Below are 19,438 nucleotides of genomic sequence, written 5' to 3' on the forward strand. Positions count from 1 at the left end.
CCCCTGCCACCCCCACAGTCTCCCACAGAAACATTCCAAGCTTCTATGGGATTTGGTCACCTCTCTCCGGCTGTCTGGTCTCTGTGGTGAGTCTATATGACCACATCTCACTGTCACCGAGAGAGAGAGGAGTGAGAACCCTCAAGCGAGAAATGGAAGTTCCAACTGACTCCAAAGGAAAAATGGAAACTCCAGCTGACCTAAGAGATTTCTATAATGAGAGAAAACCAATTTAAATGCAAATAGCCTGCCATGTCGTTGCAGAAGAGAGAGGCTGGTAAAACAAACACAGCCCTCGTCACGAGGCAGTTTGAGCATTGGACTGGAGGGCTGCTTTCTTCGTTTAGGATTAAAGTCTAAACTGGTGACAAGGAGAGTCACACCCACGGTTGGCAGCAGTCCTGGGGCTTCATGGTGCTGACTGAGAAATGGGTGTCTCCAGGGGCTCTCTCATTGACCACTGAGCCTTTGCAGATGTCAGCAGAGTGGTGCCCAGGGGGCATCCCAGCCTGAAGCCATTCTGGAGCCATGATAATAAAAACTCATTTCACTGAGCATTCACCACGTGCCAGGCTCAAGGCTACACATGCTTCCCGGGAGGGCGATTCATGAAATTCCCCCAACAATTCCATGAGCTTAGAGCCTATTACTGTTCCCATTTTACAAATAAGAAGGCTGAGATCCAAGGAGGGTGAAAAAACACCTCACTCATTCCTACTGGACTTAGAACTCAGGGAAAACGGCCTCCAGGTCTCTAACTTGGACCCTCCCTGATGGTTTGGGAAGAGGCCTGCAGAGAAGACCCTGGAATTCTCCTTGGATACTGAGCCCAGGTCCCCAGAAGTCCTCTGCAGAGCAGAAGTGCCCAGAGGCAGTCCGGAACAGGACCTTGGCCTGGGAATCAAGAGATGCAGGTGGTGGCCCAGTCTACTGCTAACTGACCGTGTGATCTCGTGGGTCACTGTTGTCCTCAGAGCCTCATTCGCCTATATAAAATGAAAGGAATGGGTTAAAATTATTTGGGGCTATAAAATTTTATTATTCTAGGGCTCTACCTGCTCTCCAGAATAGCCACTAACCAGTGGACAAAATACCTTTTCCCCGCCCTCCTTTATACTCCACCCACTAACCCCTACCCCAGCTGGCCCAGATCTTTTGCAACGGAGCATTTTAATTTCCTCCTTTGGTCTCACAATTCAAGGGCAGCACCATCTGCCACGCTCAGTCCAACCTCTCTGCTTGCCTCCTTTTCAAAACAAGGATGGATCACAGCTTCATCCGGTTTATTTCCTGGCAAACCCAGAAAGGGATGGTTTTCGCCTTGAAAGCTGAGTTAATCCCCTAATCTCCTGGTTGAGGCCCCAGAGCCCATCCTGTCTTCTTCACCACCTACCCTGGCCAAATTATGATAATGATGAGGATGGTAGCTGATGCTCATGCGGGCTTTGTTGTTTTTTTTTTTCCTGAGCCAGGCATTTTCTTAAGTGTATGATGGATTAATTTGTTTAAGCCCCACTACACCTCTGCAAGGAAGGAACTGTCATTGTTGGCCCCATTTTATAGAAAAAGAAACTGAGGCCAAGCAGGCTTAAGAAATTAGCCAAAGGCCAAACAGGCAACCAACGGAGATTGGATTTGAATTAGCCAGAGAAATAAAAAGAAGCGCACAAAAATTACCAGACCAGGAGATGCCGAGCTTTGCAGTCAAGCTCTGTGACATCTGCTCTTTGAGGAGTGGAGGCCCCTTTCCTTTATGAAACCTTCAAGCAACAAGTTTTTTGTCAAGCAGCCCACTGTGTGCCAGGTAGGACTCTCCACACTGGGACTCAAAGGCAAGCAAGGCCCGCGGGCTTCCCGCTCTCCTAGGACCGAAGTCCTGGTCTGCCCTGAAGACAGGTGATGTAGCAACAACTGAGTACACAGACATGATCATTTTAGGTGGTGATCAAGTGCCATGGAAAACTGGAAGCGAGGATGTGAGAGGAAGGGATGGCCAGGAGTGGTCTCCTGGGCAGGAGAACCTTGGACTGTGGCCCGAAGACTCAGTCTTCGCTCAGACCCCAGCATAGGGTTTCTCAATGGCGGCACTACAGGCAATTTGGGTCATGTAATTCTTTGTTGTGGGGCTCTCCCATGCTCTGTGGGGTGTTCAGCAGCATCCCTGGCCTCACCCTTCTAGATCCCAGGGGTGGTACATGCCCTGCAGTGGTGGCAACCCAAACAGGCTCCAGACATTGTGCCAGATGTTCCCCAGAAGACAAAAAATCGCCCCCGGTTGAGAACCACTGAGCCACAAGAAAGAACAGGGATGGATGCAATGGCTTGTGCAGAGATGGCAGGTGAGAAAGTGCTTGGAGTGTTTGAAAAACAGCAAGAAGACCCATTCAGCTAGCAGGCAGGGGCCCAGGAAAGGAGGGCAGGATCAACGTGGCAACATGCTTTTGCAAACTCTCAAGAAAAGTGCTCTTCTCTGGGCCAGGCATTGTGCTGCAATGAAAGCATGGTGGCTGTGGGGCAGGAGGCCCTGGGAAAAACAAATGTCTGGGCCACTTCTTGAAGAGGAGGCAGTAGGCAGTGCAGCCTTTGCCTCTCCAGCCTCCTCACCCCTTCATTTTCTATTAGCAACCGCTCTGTTCCCAAACTCCTTTGCACACAAGTTTGGTACAGTTGCTAATCAAGGTTTCCTTTACCTGGGCCAACCCAAGCTTGGCCATTAGAGCCTTTCTTCTTGAAATTATAATACTGGGTAGAGAAACCCAAGGACAGAGAACCAGGGAGTCCATTTTTCTAACAGAAATGGAATGAGGCATGCTCTTTTGTTCTGGTCTTAATTTTGACTATCTCAACTTTCTAAGAAGAAAACATCTCTTCCTTCCAGAGCTCTGCATTTCAGCTTTTCTTTCTAATGCCTTTCAGTAAGTAAAAATCTACTTAATTCACCAGGGTGTGTTTCTGATGCCTGAAACCCCAATTAAATTAGAGCCAATGCAATGTGGACAGGGACAAAAGTTGTGGCTTCCTGATTCATTGTTCTTGCCCCCTTATATTAAATGAGTGTGTGTCCCTTCTCTCCTAGATGCAACCAGGATCTCCTCCAGGGCAGGGACTGTGCCTTTTCTGCAGTACCCAGCTCAGGGATTGGCTTCTCTCTTCCTTATACTTGCCATGGTTTGTAATTTTACATGTATTTGTGGGATAATTCAACATCAGTCTCTCCTACTAGATTGGAAGTCCCATGAAGGCAGAGTCTAGGAAACCTAGCCCAGTAGAGTGACCAACCATCCCAATTTGCCTGGGACTGAGGAATTACCTGGGACATGGGATTTCTGATGCTAAAGCCATGGGGACAGTGGGTCACCCTCCTAGCTCCCAGTACCTAGGAAGTCTTTTACCTTTTGACACAGACACTCAAGAAATCTATGCTGAAATGAACTAAGGTAAATTGTAGTGGTGGCCCAGCATAAGGGAAGCTTCTTTCATTCAAAAGCATCTCTTCATTGCCAATCCATGCCAGGTCGGCACATAAGTCTAAAGCAGAGGATTTGACAAAGGAAATACTGGCTGCCAAAGCTGGTTATGAAGGTAGGAGCCAGACCGTGGAGGGTCCTGAGTGCCAGGCTAAGAAATCAGGATGCAACATACAGATAAGGCAGATCCAGCACATTTAGAAGCCTGAAACCAGTACCATTTTAGGGAAATGCACGGGCAGCTCCTCCCAGGCTCCCAGATAAAGGAAGCAACTGCAGGAGGAAAGTGCAGAGGCTGCCAAATGAGAGAACGAAACCTAAAGTTAGGGAGGAGACATTGAGTTGTTTCTTCCCAATTTCTAAGCTGGGCAGAGACAGGGTTTGGCAATTTCCTTTTCCATCTCAGGCACAGCCATCTGCTCAGTTCAAAAAAGCAGAAAATCCACCCCCAGGAAACGTGCATTCATCTGCGGGTATCTGACAAAGCCCATGTCGTCGGGCCTCATCTAGAGCCAATGACCCAAACCATTCCATGGGGGGTGGTTTCACCACAGCTCTCAGCAGCAGGTGAACAAAGATTTCCAGGCCCTCACAGAATTCGAGGGCCCAGAAATCTTCACAGAAGAACATTTATCTAAGTCAGCTCCCTCTTTTCAGTCAGGGGAAGAAATCATCCTTAATGAGCTAGGAGTAGAGGCCTGGCTATTCCAGCCCCCTGCGTCTCTCCTTAGCTTTTCTCCTTAATATAGAACCTTGAACCACATGAAAAGATGGACCCTTTGCCCCTGGAGGATGAGAGGAGGTTCTAGAAAGTGAACAGAAAAGGAAATAGAAACACTGAATCCTGTAGTAGGAAACTTTTCCTGTTGAAAGTCTCTTTCGATCCTTACTACACCAAAGGGGACAACAATCTCGTTTCAGAACCAGTAGGCCTTTAACTGCTCAGAAACATTAACACCTCTCCAAATCTCCCTTTTAAATGGGAATCAAACAGGTCTCAAGCCCAGAACCTTCAACAGGTAACTCTAGTCCTCAAGAACCCAATAATTTTGTTTAATTTTCATGGTACTTATTTTTACAGCCAGTTTCTATTTGTGACAGGCGGTATTGGTTTTCCATTTGTGGTAGTGAATAAGTTTCCTTCTCAAATGAACTCATTTAAGTTTTAAATGAGAGAGAGGTTAAGGAAAAACAACGACAGGAAGACTAGGGCAAGTGTGTGGGATTACAGCAAGACTGTGGTGAGCCTCAAGGAATTGAGGTTTGGGAACAGGAGTGGAGGTCGGAGGTACAGTGACCCCAGACCCCAGAGCTGCTCACCAGGGTGGGCGCTACCCACACATCAGGAAAATTTAATAGGTGGCTCCTTAAATGAATTCGAGACTGAGATATTGGGAAATGCCAGGAAGTTCTCCCACATGAACTTGGATGAGAGAGAGCAGATCCACCGTTTTTACTTGGGAAAGGATCCCCCTGGAAGGTAAGGGTGTCTCCTCTCTAAACAAAAGGATGCACAGTGCATTCATGTGTGCTACCTGTCAGAAAAAAGTACCAAAGTAGTAATAACAGCAATGATGGTGGTAGAAAGATAGTAAGAGCAACTACCATCTATTGAGGTCCATGCTACATACTTCAAATGCTTTTTCCTTTCACCAGTCTTATATTGCTAATGTTAGAGATGCCTTTATTTATATTTACTTATAGAACACTTGCTATGTGCTAAGACCTCTTCAAACATTTTGTGTCATTCAGTCATTCAGTCCTAATCTCAACCCTAGGTGGCAAGTACTATTATTGCTCCCACTTTGCAGACCTGAAAACTGAGGCTGAGTAACTAGCCCAGGATTAGAGCTAGTAAATGGGAGAGGCAGAGTCCGGCCCCAGAGCCTGCCCCCCATCATTACCCTTCATGGAGGTGAGAGCACAGATGGAAGTTCCATTTTACAGAGCTCCTGGGACCACCTCTTAAGAATGGCATTTTCCTGAAAGCAAGTTCTTTTCATGGCCAGGGGTTAAACTGTGTCCTCACCTCCAATCCTGTAAACTTACGTGGAAATAGAGTCTTGGAAGAGGTGATTTGTTTAATAAGGACAAACTGACTGAAATGGACTGTAACTCAGTACGACTGGAGAAGGGACACAGATAGAGGGGAGACGACCATGATGGAGGCCGAGGTTGGGGCATGCCACCACAAGCCAAGAAACGCCAAGGATGGCCTGCCACCACGAGAAGTCAGGAATATGGATGGCATGGAGAAAGATAAGGAATGGATTCTTCCCTGCAGCTTTTAGACTTCTGGCCTCCAGAACTGAGAGAAAATAGGTTTCTGTGGTTTTCGATGAATGGACTTACAAGCTGGGAACATAACGCATTTCATGTTTTGAAACCTAAATTTCCCCCCCATATTTACTTTTAATGGCGGTATAGTCTTCCATTCTATGAATGTACCATAATTTTTAACCAAGCGCCTATCATTGGCTAGTTGGGGCATTTCTGATTCTCGTCTTCGTATTCAATGCTAGAGCCCATCCTTTTTCCGACACGGTTTTGCACACTTCCGTGACTGTGTCTCTATGATCAGTTCCTAGTACTGAAATTGTGGTATCAAAGAGCGTGCATAGTTTAAAACTTCTTGATCTATATGCTGGCCTGCAGAAGGGTTGTATCAGCTCTGGGTCTGCTGTAGCAGCCCTTAGCTTCTGGCCTTCTTAGTGAAATCCCCTAAGGGTGATGGAAATGCCATTATCTCCTCTTACCTAGGGGAGCCAAGATTGAGGCCACTGGGCAAGATGAGTCATACCCACTTACTGTGCCCAAGCCATCCCCCTTTTCAATAACAAGTCCAACCTCGGCACTGCTGGGCAGGCCCAACGTATGATGTGTGGGAATCCTCGAAGCAGTGCCTAACCAAGGCTAGAAGCCACTTCCTCTGGGCTGAGGAGTTTATCATTCTGCAAACCAGTAAGAGCCTTCCTCAGCCAGACTTTGCCTACCTCAGCTTCCTCCTTGTGTTCTCCAAAATGTGCTCTGGGCTTAGCCAGCTGGACTCTCACTGAAGCCTCAATCCCAATCCCTGGCCAACTCCAGCCTCTGTACCTTTTTTCAACCAGCCTTTCCTCTATATTCTGCTCCAGTTTATTTTTCAAGGTCTTGTGCTACTCCCACTCTATCCCCCTTCCCCTTCTAGAAAGCCCCTTCCACTGTGCAACCTTTAGGGATCCCTTCCCAGCTCAGAACTCCTGTCACCCTCATCACCAACCTCTCCTCTTGTATTGAACCATTGTCTCACTGTCTTGTGCTGGTTTCCTAGCCTTGTCCATGCATAAACTTAAATCTTCATCTGAGTGGCTCTTCCCTCTGAGAGCTCATAATGTGATAATCAGGACCTCTGGGACAACCAGGGTTTAGGATTGAGTCTCGACTCTGCCACCTACTAGCTCTGTGCATTTGGGCAATGTATTTAACCCTTCTGAACCTCAGTTTCTCCATCTGTAAGACTGGGATTAAAATAGTACCTATTTACAAGTGCGGCTCTGAGAATCAGTACATGAAAAGTGCTTAGCCCTGATCTTGGCATAGAGCAAGTGCTAAAAAACAACAAAAAAATATGAATATTTATCTTGTGATTTTTGTACCTTTAAAAAGGCTGAGCCAGTAACATGTTTAATGTTCAAAGAAATGTTCGTGAAATGGAACAAATGGATGTAACCATTAATTGTGCATTTCCTAACCAGAATCCTGGGGACAAGAACCAGTTGTTCCAATATCTAGGGGAAGGAGGAAAAAGGAGTCCTTTTACCAACTGAAATCCTACTATGAGCTGGGCCCAGTACTTGCTTGAGCGTGATGTGTCATCCAATGTAATCCCACACCTACCTGACAGGAAGATGTTTTTATATCCCCATCATAACACATTCGTCATGGGTTGACCACCTACTATGTGCTAGGCCTATGCAAGAAACTTTTTAAAAATGTCCTTTCATTTCATTCTCCCACCATCTTAACGAGATAGGGATGATTACCCCGGGTGAAGAGAAAACAGGCTCATAAAGTCTAAGCAAACTGCCCAAAGGCAGACAAGGAGGAAGTGAAAAGGATGAGCCGGGGTTTGAACTGAGGTCTGCTCAAAAATAGAAAAAACAAAAAGTCAGCTGCTTCACCAACCTATTTAGTCACAGAATAGAGCCCTGCATTCAGCAGGCGCTTAATAGGGATGAAATTGCAGTTGCGTGGTGATCTGTGGCACCTGGGAGCTTCTGTCAGCGGCAGCTTCTATTTCGGGTGCCCACTTCGCTCTCGAGGGAGGTGGCTCCCCACCCCCCGCCTCTGCCTCATGATGTTCTTGTTTTTCGATGGGCTCTGTGACTCAGCACGCCGCTCCAGATGGTTTCCTGCCTCTCCAGCCTGGCTGGCTGGGGGGCCAAGACCCTGGTACAGTGGACTGACTCAGAACAAATCGCAGTTTACAGCCAAAACCCTCCTTCCCCTGCTCGCTACAGCGAAGGGGGCAGAGGCCACCACGCAGAGTCATAAACTCAGCAATCACAGGTGACCTTACGTTTTTGCCCCTTGTAGCTAGAGATGCACAGATTTCGCCCAGCACATTCTTGACACCTTGAGGCTGCCACCCAGGGGCGAGCATTCTCCTTGGGGGACCGGTAAAAAGGGGAAGGGTACTGTTCTGTCACCCCCCCCCAAGCAATTTGCTTTCTGAGCCTCAATTTAATGATCCTTTGGAGATACTATTATTGCCTGCCCCCAAGGGCTGTAGAGTTAGGGTTGTCAAAGAAAATATAGGACCCCCCGAATACATTTCAATTTCAGATAAACAGCGATTTTTTTGTTTAGTATAAGGATGTCCAAAATACTGCATTCAAATTTAACTAGGTATCCCATAATTTTATTTGTGAAATAAAGCTACCCTATGTGAAACATCAAGTGAGATGACAAATGTGAAAGTGCTCTGTCATCTAATAAGATATATATATATATATATATATATATTTTTTTTTTTTTTTTGCATAAGCAGGCACCAGGAAGTGAACTCAAGTTTCCCGCATGGCAGACCAGAACTCTGCCACTGAGCCACAATTGCCCGCCCAAGATCTATATATTTAATAATATCTTTACTGTAAGACATGAGCCCATCTGCCCACATGCCACCGGCTTCATCTGGGGCATCACAGAACAGGCAGTCCTGTGGGCAGGCAGTGGGGAATGAATACCACCTCAGCCTGTGACTTGGGACACCTAGGTCTTGTTTCCCAGTGGACCGATCATTGAACACTTCCCCTTTGGTGCTTCAATGCTCCCATCTTGAATTCTCCCAAATGCTTGAATGAGAAACATCAGGGCAGCAGATGACCAGAACTTTCCCTATTGCTGATTGACTAGCCCGTGTTCGAACCAGATCTCCTTTTGACGTTATGGTTCGAGAAGAAGCAAGCAACCTAAGTTATGGATGAAGTATGCAATGAAGGATGTATGTGCACAACATTTAGTTCTGAGATGTTCATAGCAGTATTGCATCACACAGAAAAACAAAAGGAAGTAACTAGCATACTATATGGAAATTACTTATTTATTTTGGGTCTGGGATGTCTTCTTCTACTGGAAATACAACTTCTGTGAGGGGAGGAATTTTTTCTGTTTTGTTCCCCACTACTTAAAATAGTGGTTGGCCCAGGAAGAGCAGAATATTTGATTAACTGAATTCAGTTTAACTAACTGCATTCAACAAAAATAAATGCATTAAGAATCTATTGGAGGGTGGTACAATGGTGGCTCAGTGGCAGAATTCTTGCCTTCTGTGCCGGAGACCAGGGTTCTATTCCCGGTGCCTGTCCAGGCAAAAATATTTTAAAAATCTATTGGAAAGGAATCTTTCTGGAGCTACTCAGTCTCCCCGCCTTGCTGAAGAGATGATAATTATAAACTGAAGCATTTTAATGCAACTTGTTCCACTTCTCAACCGTGTCTCCACCAACCAGAGACCAACTCAAGTGTTAGAGGGGCGGGACCTGGGATGCTTAGTCTTCATTCCCCAAAATGCAGATCTGCTGCCTATGCTTTTGTTTTTTAACGGGTTTGTCATTGGTTTCCAGTACTTCAGTGCATTCCTCGATTGGCTGGTACCACCAATATAGAAAGGGCTGACGGACTTCAGGAACCTCTTAGCATCTCAAGAGCCCCAAAACCCATCTCAGTGTTTGCAACTCTCCGATGGGGAAGCCTGACATTGTTGGTGATGTGAGAGTGGTTTGCCAATTCTCATAGCTGCATTTCACCCATCATTCAGTTCTGTATTTCACTGCCACGGTCACGGTATTCTACCCCAGTAGCTATTCAAAGCCACCCTCGCCTCTCCATGTCTCCCAGGACTATTTTGCTGGCCCCTCTGTAGCTTCCTGGCTTCCAGACTTTTCTCCACAAATCTGCCTTCTACACTGCGCCAGGATGATCCTTTTGTACACCAAGTGTCAGCTGCAGCCAGCTTGCCCCTGCAGATCTAGATAAGCTTGCCCTGCATCCCTCAATCGATGAAGTTTAAGAAGCCTGATCCAGCTCTTCATAGAGATTTCTGGCTCTGAACACCTGCTTCCAACAAATTTGTTCAGTACAGGCATTGAACATCTTGTACCCTCCCCCAACACCCCCCTCCACCCACCCACTTCTGAGTGTCACCCAATAACACACTACATAAACCCAGATGTGGCTTTGGCTCTTTTTCTATGTTTCCACCCCAGAAAATGAATAAAAGTAATTTCTGTGAGCATGGGACATTACTGAAATTTTCTGGATGGAGAAATTTACATGTCAGCAAGGTATCAACCCAGGTGCTTTTTATTATAAATTTTAAGCAAACATAAGATGCATGAATTCATTCTTTTTGTTAAAAAAGTTAAAGCATCAGAGATCATACTAAAGGGGTGGACCAAGAAGACAGCAAACCTGATTTATTGATGTCAGTGCTGAGTTGCCATCCAGCCCTGGAGTGCTTACTCTTTGGACGTCCTGTTGCAAGTTATAAATAAGCACCTACGTGCTGTGCCACTGTGAATCAGGTTCTGTGTTCCCTGCAGCTGAACACAGTCCTTTCTGCTGCCTTCTGCCTCTAATGCAGAGCCTCCCCTTCTCCTGCCTCACTTCTTAGCCCCATATCCATCTTTTATTTTGTTGCATGTTTTCCCACTTGGGGAAGGAGCTGATCTGGTTCTTAAGATCTGATATAGCACCTGGAACATAGTAGGTACTCAATAAATATTTGCTGAATAAGTGAGTGCATGTGAGTTTGCTCATGTCCTTCTCCTTTTAGAGGCTAAAGTCCAAACTACTCAGATGGGCAATCAAGGCCATTTCTGACCTGGACTTTGTCTGTTCCACCCACTTTGTACCAAAATGCATTATTTGTTCTTTCTTTCACCCTTGTTCCCTCTTCTGACTGTCCTTTCATGTGCACAACACACACTATTGAGCATCTGTTCTTTGCCAGGCATGATTTTAGGTATAGGGCATGCATCAACAAACCTAACGGTTTCTTCCCCCATGGGGCTCAGCAAAAAGGACAGACTTTGGACTAATCATTTCAATGCTCAATTTTCATGAAAGGGGGGGGATACGGGGAAGTATGTGCCCTTCATTATTTATAGAGCAAACTCCTATTGATCCTTAAAGGCCCAGCTCCAGGGTCACCTCCTTTACAGCCCACTCCAAGTTTGCAGGCTAGGGTAGGTACTCCCAGCACTCCCGCAGACCTTGGGGCTTTCCTCCACCACATGACTCAGCTGGTCCTATTGTCTTGACCCAGCTCCTCATGCGTCTTCAACATGACGACCCCTGGTGCCAGAAGCCCTGCCCTATTGATCTTGCTATCTCCAGGGTCCAGCTCAGGGTCCAACCAGGAAGTTTGTATTGAGTTTAGCTACTGACCTGCCCTTTCCTTGACCTGACCCCTCCTCCCCAGTCACCTTTCTTTGCTCAAGTCCCAGCTTTAGACATTTCTTTATCTTGTTCGTAATTAATTCTTCTTCTCCCAAAAGAAGTCGTGAAGTGGGGAAGCAAATTTCTTCCAGGCCAACTAGCAACACTTGGGTAAAAGGGCAGAAAAAGTGATTTCCAACAGCTAGTGGTTGATTTTCTTCTTTTATTGTCCTTTACAATAAAATGTCCTCAGGCTAAGCCCTTCCCTTCTCCCTTCTTCCTTTTCTTATCTTACATTGTCACCCAGGCACACTTTCTTCCTGGAATATGCCAGATTTCTTATGCCTCTGCACCACAGCACATGCTGTTCCATTCTACCAGAGATGCCATTCCCTTACCATCCCTCCCTGATGAGAGCTGCCATTCCTTTAAAGCCCATTGCACAGATTATCTCCCAATATGGCTTTTCCCATGTCCCCAGGCAAAATAAATTGCTCCCATGGTGCTGCTCCATGGTGTTTGGTGCTTTCTTGGTTGTAGCCTGATCTCATGATATTTTGGTGGCTTGTTCACAGCCGGCTTGCCCTCCAGATGGTGAGTGAAATTGGGTAGCAGCAGCACCTATAGTTAAAAAGAGCTGGGCAAAGCAATGAAATGGGGCCAAAGAGCATAATTTTAAGTCAGATGATCTCAGTCCAAGTCTTAGTTCTGCTCCCTACTGTATACTAGTCTCTTATCTCTCTGACCCTCGTTCTCTTCATCAGTAAGATGTGGATGTCAACTTGGAAGGTTACTGTAGTAATATGAAGCATATGTAAGTGGCAGTTACCCAACTGCTCCTATTAGCCTACTGTCATTACTAGTCGGTACTCCAGCACAATAATCCAAGACCTATGACAAGCCCTAAACTAGGGCACAGAAAGTGTGCACAGAGAGGAAAGATAGAATAAATATTATCCAGGTCATATTAATCATAATATTTTTGTTGGCAAATGACAGAAACCCAACTTTAAAACATGTTTTGGCAAAAAGGAAACTTAGTCCACACAGCTGAAAAGTTCAGAGGTAGATTTTGAGTTTCAGCCATGAGTGAATACTGGCTTTTCTTCTTGCACCATCTCTTGGTCCTGCTTTCCTTTGGGGTGGCCTCATTCTCACATAGCCACTTGTGCACGCAGAAGACTCACCTACTCCTGACTGAGATATTTTCAAACTAGCAATCCCAGTAGGAAATAAGGGTGCCTCTTCCTCAGCATTTCTGACAAGAACCTTGGAACTGAGTCTTATTTGCCCAGCTTGGGTCAGGTTCTCATCCTGGAGGCAACTGTGGGCATGTGAGAATTCTCTCATTGGCTGAGCCTGGGATCATGTGACCATCCTGGAGGCAAATACAGTTGAGCTTTGACCATGTGACCATCCTGGAGGCAACTGTGGGCATGTGAGAATTCTCTCATTGGCTGAGCCAGGGATCATGTGATCATCCTGGAGGCAACTGTGGGCATATGAGAATGTTCTCATTGGCTAAGTCTGGATCATGTGACCATCCTGGAGGCAAATACAGTTGAGCCTTGGCCATGTGACCATCCTGGAGGCAACCATGGGTATGTGAGAATGCTCTCATTGGCTGAGTCTGGTTGGGTGGGAAGGGAGGGAGAATGGAGAGATTCTGTTGTCTCCAGTTTAACTGTAGAGGCTGAGCTTGGGAAAGGGAATCTCCAAAGGAAAACTGGGGTGCCCTTACCAAAGGAGGAGGTGGGGGGTATGCCAGGCAAAGAAAAATCCCAGGAGTCCACTGCAGAAGATTAGTAGGGTCAAAAGAATGATAGGCTGTGGAAAGCCCCGGAATCAACCTTGACAGCAGTAACCAGGTAGTTCTGAGCTTGCAGCTCCTGACTTTGGTCTCCAGCAGACAACACATCCTTCAGGGTGACTCAGCAGTGACACTGTCACATGCACACACATATATATACACAGGGTTTTGCAACCGACTTTCCCCTCCTCCCCAGCACTGTGTTGGTGGGTCCCTGGATCCCTGGGAGAGGGTTTCCTGTTTCATCCCAGTACCCCCATTTCAGGCTTTCTTCTCTCCCCAGGACAAATTCTGGCCACTGTTGAGAAAACTGCCAAATACCTCCTGCTCTGCCCTTTGGGTAGACATCCTGAAGCGAGTGCCACCCTGGCTGCCCTGTCGCCACCTTGCAGAGAAAAGAAGGCCAGGATAGCATCACAGATGGCCAGAAGTGAGGAGCCCAGGAGACTGGGCATGGGGTGTGGGCATGAGTAGCCTGAGACCTTGGTCAAGTGCTTCTCAGCCTCCACAGTGATCAAATGGGGCTAATAATAGCTGTCCCAGAGAGTCCTGGTTCCCGGGTATGCAAATAGTAAATGAGATCATGATTAGAGAAAAACCTTTGAGAGAGGAAACTGTTTGCCCTCACCAGACCTTTTCTAAGAACCTACTACATGCCAAGTCCAGAGCTGCAGGCGGGGACCCAGACAGGAATCAAACCCAATCCCTGCCCTCAAGGAGCTCGCCATTGTTAAAGGAGCTCGCCATTGTTAAAGGAGACAGGTAGCAGTTAGCCCCTAGTGCTCTGAATTTCTTTATAGGAGGAGGCCCACGGGGCTTGGGGAGCACATATGAGGTGGAGAGGACATAGCCTGGGGGTAAGGGAGAAGGGTCAGGGAAATCTGGAGCTGAGCTGGCATCTAAAGGGTGAGGAGCTAATGGGATGAAGGGAGAAAGGAAAGGGTATTTCAGACAGAAAGAGCCCAAACCATGAAAGAGGAGAGTAGGGAGAGATGAAACTGAAGAAGCAGACAGGACCAGCGCTCAGATATCCTAAATAGGGGAAAGTTGGGTCTGATAGAGCCCTTTGGCTCAGATCTTTTCATGGAAAACAAACAGAAGCTGGTGCTGAGTGAGGCTGTACCTTATGTAGGAAATCATCTCAGCGAGGATTCATGGCTCCCTGTGAAAGAAAAAGGGAAATCAGACTTCCTGGGAAATCATATCCCAATCCCTCGTATCCTCAGGCACATCTGAGCACCCCCCTCCCCGCCCCTAGTTCAGGCTCCTTCCCAAGAAGGTGGGATGGAAACTTGCGCCCAGCAGCGCCTGCCCGCTCCACCTGGCCCGGCCAAGCAGCCAGGCAGCCCCGCACCTCCCATCCCAGGAAAGCCAGAAACATCTCTCCCTGTCCTCTGCTTCTGCCGTTTCAAAATTAACTTGCAGGCGGGCCACGGTGGCTCAGCAGGCAAGGATGCCTGCCTGCCATGCCAGAGGACCCGGGTTTGATTCCTGGTGCCTGCCCATGTTAAAAATAAATAAATAAATAAATAAAAATTCACTTGCCCTTTTACAGAAGGAAAGATACCTTTGCCAGTCTGTTCCTAGCTCTGTGAGCGTGGCCGGAATATTGGTGAGCTTGAGTTTCTCCAGCTGAAAAAGTGATGTGAGGCCAACCCCAGGATTCTGCGTGTAAAGCACCTGGAGGCTGTCATGCTCCCTCCCAGCCTCTCCCAGCTCCCTGTCTCTCCGCCGAGTCTCCCCAGTAGACGGCTCTGGAGGCTGCACTGTGTAATAGGGGGCATCTGGGAAGGCAGGTTCAGCCTAGATGGGCTCTGGGGCAAGAGTGCAAGGGGAAGTCCACAAATCCAATGTCTATTTCAAAAGTTACAACATCAAGCTAACAAACTGTTAAATGAAAATATGCTTTAATCTCTGAAAGTGACAAGCACAGCTTCTTATGATCTGGAGGACCTTTGTGACTTGTAAGAGCCCTTGGAGAGTCACACCATGTGGGAGCACCTCTCCTGATTCTCGTTTTCCGTGCTGGGAGGGGCCTCCTAGCAGATAATCCAGATGCCCAGCCTACACGTCCGAGTTCTCCCCCCAGCCCTGCAGAGAGCGAGGGGAGTCCGTGAAGGCCCATCCTAGGGGAAAGTGGAGTTGGAGGAGGGGCCTTGTTGAGGCCCCTGAAGTGGGCTGGGGCGTTTAGACAGAAAACACCTGGGTTCTGGGGACCGGAAGGGTCACCTGGAGGGGAGATATACAGATTCCCTCGGGCACCTCCCCTTGTCCTCAGAAACTCTTCCCTTCAGGACCGGAGTTGGAGTCCTGCTCACTCACCTCTCGCCCAGGTGCTGGACAGGGAGTTAGGGAAAACAATCAGGTTCTTGGTTCTCCTATTTCCACGTGAAATCTTGCGTAAGTTCCGCAACCGCCCTGGACCTCAGTCTCCCAATCTGCAAAATGGCAAGGTCCATCTACTCCATCTCGGAACTTCCTTCTGTTTCTAATCCTGGGTCCTAAAGCTAAGCCTGCCCTCTCCAAGGCCAGTTGAGGTTGTCATAGCTGCCCCAGGCCTCCCTGCCTCCTGCCCAGCAGCCCCAGCAGCTCCACCTTTATCACATTTACCTCCCTAAACAGCAGGCCTGGAACTTCAAAAACAAAACAAACAAGTGAAACCTCTTATTTGTTCCATGTGTGTCCTGGGATCAGAAAAGTAATCGAATCTTGGCCAGGCTTGCTGGTACAGGTGTCCTGGGCAGGCCAGCTCTTCTTTTGGCTTGTGTACAGCACGACGTGGTCCCTTGGGTCAGGTCTATAATCAGGATGGTTGGGAAAAAAAGAAAAGTGAATCAGGCAAATCAAGAGGACAGAGGGTTTCTGACCTAGTGTAGGGCGAGGCTGGCACTAGCCTGTGAGTTCTGCAGGGCTCAGGGACAGCCCTGGGAAGAACAGATAAGGCCAGAGGAGGGGACCGGGGAGAAAAGGGCAGGGAGGAGGGACAGGGTTACAAGTGGGGACAGGGGGTGGGGGGAGAAGGTTTACAGAGGATGAGGAGGGAATTTACTATAAACATTTAGTTAATAATGGCATGCCACCTGCCATGACCTGATTTAAGGATTTCATAGACTAGGAAATCCCCTCCTTTCCAGTTCAATTTGGGGAGCTTCCCATAGAGTTGCTCACTTTTTATTTTTGCCAAAGAGAGACATTAGAAAATATTCATTAGAATATTGATTGTTCGTTAGAGAAAGATTTAAAGGGGAACTCTTACGGGCTGGGCACTTTTTTTCAGGGATACAGCCCTCAACAAGACTGACACAAATCCTTCCCTTCGTGGGGAGACACAACGAACAAGAACAAGAAGTAAATAATAGATCAGGTGGGACTTAGTTCTATAGAAGAAAAGCAGGACAGGGTACAGACAGAGGGCGTAGCAGGGGCAGGTTGTAGTTTTAAATAGGGTGAGCAGGGAAGGCAGCCTGGAGAAGGAAACATTTAAGTCACATTCTGAGGCTGGTAAGGGAGCCTTGCTAGGGTCCAGGATCTGGGTGTGTAGGTGGGGTGGGGGTGGGGGTAGGAGTCCAGCCAGGGGGAACAGCATGCCCCAAGGCCCTTAACCCTTTCATCTCCATAAGATGAAAAAGAGAGGAAGGATATCATCTCAAACAAAGGCCAGATCTTAAAGGAGGACTATTGACAACCTGTTATAGCGATCCTATTAGGGTTTTCTAGAACAACAGAAATAGAAATAGATCCTATTAGGGTTTTCTAGAACAACAACAGGATAGCGAATGGGAAGAGATTTACTATAGGAATTGGCTCACGCAGCTGTGGGGATTGGCAAATCTGAATTCCACATGCATGCCGCAAGCTGGAAACTGGATGGAGGTGGTGATGAAATCTCCAGGAGAGGCTGGCTGGCCAAAGTAGAGACAGAAATTCTTCCTCCCCTCAACCACCCCCTGACTGCTGAAATTCTCAGTTCTCCCTTCAGGGCTACCAACTGATTGGATAAGGAGATTCTTCTCATTGCTAAAGACAATCTCCTTTGTTGATTGTAGATGCAATCAGTTATAGATGCAATCAAGGAACTAATGATTTAAATCCTAGGAAGTACTTGTACAGTAAAAATCAGGCCAGTGCTTGCTTGACCGAACAACTGGACCCCATAACCTAGCAAGTTGACACATGAAATTAACCGTTATGGTGATTACATAGAGGATAGAGATAGAAATTATAGGTATGTAGAGAAATAGAAATGTGTCTGTTTTTAGAGACATAGACACAGAGAGAGAGAGAGTACAAATATATATATACATATTCCTTGTTATTTTTCTTGTCACACTGTGCAAATGTAAGAATTTATCCCAGGGCAATATTTTTCAGCAGATTAACGTGTGACAACCTATTATTCCATTCTGCAGGTGGGGAAGCTGAGCCTTGGCGACCGCAGCCTTGTCCAGCAGCTAGCTCGCAGCAAGGTCAGGATTTGAATCCGGACAGCAGCAGTCAGGGCCCCTTAACCACCAGCCCCACCTTACAACCCCGGCCTCGAGGCTCTGCCAGTGCTGAGGAAAAGAACAGCTTCACCGTCAGGTTGAACCTGATTTTCCCTGCTTCCTTTTTCTCCCTCAAACCGTGGGCCCGGGAGGCTTGGGCGTGCACACAGCCCACGGAGCTGGCAGGCCCGGTGGGTGGGCGAGGCCGCAGACTTTGCTCCTTTCTGGAGAGGAATCCGGCCCCCTGGCGCCGTGCCCGCTGGGGACTTCGTGTCGTTGGCATTTGCCCCATTGAGGAGGCTGGGCTGGGTTGGCCGGGCGTCACCTAGAATTCGTCATTGCTTCAAGCCATTTCAGGCCAGTGGGCATTTCACAGGCGTCTGCTCCAGGCTGGGGCCTTTGCTCCAGACTGGGACCTGAAATGGATCCTCCCCGTGACAGCGACAACGACAAGAACAGCCTTCACTTATTCATTCACTCATTCACACCTCTGATCCACCAGAATTTATTGAATGCCAGTTTGTTTCAGAGAATAAGGTCTGAACCTTTCTGATGAGCCAGGCACGTGTATTTGTTAAAGAGGTATTAAATCGGAATGTGATATAGGGAGAGATTCTTTGGGGCCGATGGAGGGGGTTATTCAGAATGAAGGAGACCTGGGTTTAAGAGGAGGTGAGATCGGGGCTGGGCCCTGCAAAACAAGTGGGCCTTGGTCAATTTGGGATGGAGAAAGGTCATCTGAGCAGGAGGAATAGACCGAAGGAGCCCAGCCAGATCAGGAAAGGCAGGTTTGGGAACAAGAGCTGGCCCTCAGGAACTGGGCTCCTCTGTAGGGGATTAGAAAGCGGGCCGCGGTCAGAGAGGAGGCTGGGAGTGTAAGGTCCCCATCTGATCTCTGTAGGATCTTAGGTAGGCCTGTCCCCTACCTCACTGACCCCCAGTTTGCCATCCTGTAAATCACGTTTAATGATCCTTACTCAGCCTGTCTCATGGGCCAGTTTTAAAGGTCAAAGGGATTGCAGAGATTTTACTGTGCAGAGAGAGAGTTCGCCTGCTTGGTTTAGATTAGAGATTCTCCTTTATGTTGCCACGGCACCCTGCTCAGCCTGTCCCAGCATTCTGTGCGGGGCTGGCCTCCTGCCTATACCCTGCCCGCCACACCCTGAGGTGCTCCAGAACTCAGGGGTGTGTCCTATTCACTTCCATCCCTGCAGCCCAGCACACGGAGAGCCTGTGCACCAGGCAGTAGGTCAGAGCCCCACCCTGGAGTCAGCCTGTGCCCAGTAAAGCTCCCCATTCCAGGACATAGCGCCTGCCTCATCCCAGCCAATCAGTTCCCTTTCTGAGCCTCCCATTTCCTTGGTGTTGAAATCCAAATGATAATAGGGCCATCGTGGGACTTACTGAACGATGCTTTCTACAGCACCTGGTTTCTGACCTGGCCCATCCCATTCCAGTGAGTGCTCCGTGACTGGCTGCCATTCCGTCTGAGCTGGGACACTCACCCATCCCCTTTCCCAGGAAACCCAGGGGCAGAAAAGCTGCTGCTGCTAGTCCAGCTTACAGGATTTTGAAGGGCAGGAATGGGCCTACTGACAGTAAGATATTCACGCCACTCATTCACCTATCCATTCCCTCACACCCCTATCACTTCTTTCATTCATTCAACAAACATTTATTGAGCATCTTCCAAGCACCAACCCTGCACTGGGTGCTTTGTGTGTTGCAAAATGTTGAAGACGTGGTTTTCTAACCAC

At 47.8% G+C, this 19,438-nt stretch overlaps 1 long non-coding RNA gene across 4 annotated transcripts; it reads right to left on the reverse strand.

Moving 5' to 3' along the window:
• Window positions 1–10,213: 10,213 nt before the first annotated feature.
• Window positions 10,214–18,816, reverse strand: LOC143664131 (uncharacterized). 4 transcript variants are annotated; one of them, XR_013166333.1, is made up of 6 exons: window positions 18,659–18,816; window positions 15,859–15,994; window positions 15,520–15,635; window positions 14,765–14,829; window positions 14,321–14,359; window positions 10,214–13,017 (listed from the first exon to the last, which is right to left on the reverse strand). It is a non-coding gene; the product is annotated as an uncharacterized LOC143664131 (long non-coding RNA). The 4 variants fall into 4 exon arrangements; XR_013166335.1 differs by lacking the exons at window positions 15,859–15,994; window positions 18,659–18,816 and having other exon boundaries at window positions 10,214–12,024; window positions 15,520–15,852; XR_013166332.1 differs by lacking the exons at window positions 15,859–15,994; window positions 18,659–18,816 and having other exon boundaries at window positions 15,520–15,852.
• Window positions 18,817–19,438: the final 622 nt, after the last annotated feature.

Source organism: Tamandua tetradactyla, chromosome 20 (genome assembly GCF_023851605.1).
Source record: "Tamandua tetradactyla isolate mTamTet1 chromosome 20, mTamTet1.pri, whole genome shotgun sequence".
In the NCBI taxonomy this organism is placed as follows: domain Eukaryota; kingdom Metazoa; phylum Chordata; class Mammalia; order Pilosa; family Myrmecophagidae; genus Tamandua; species Tamandua tetradactyla.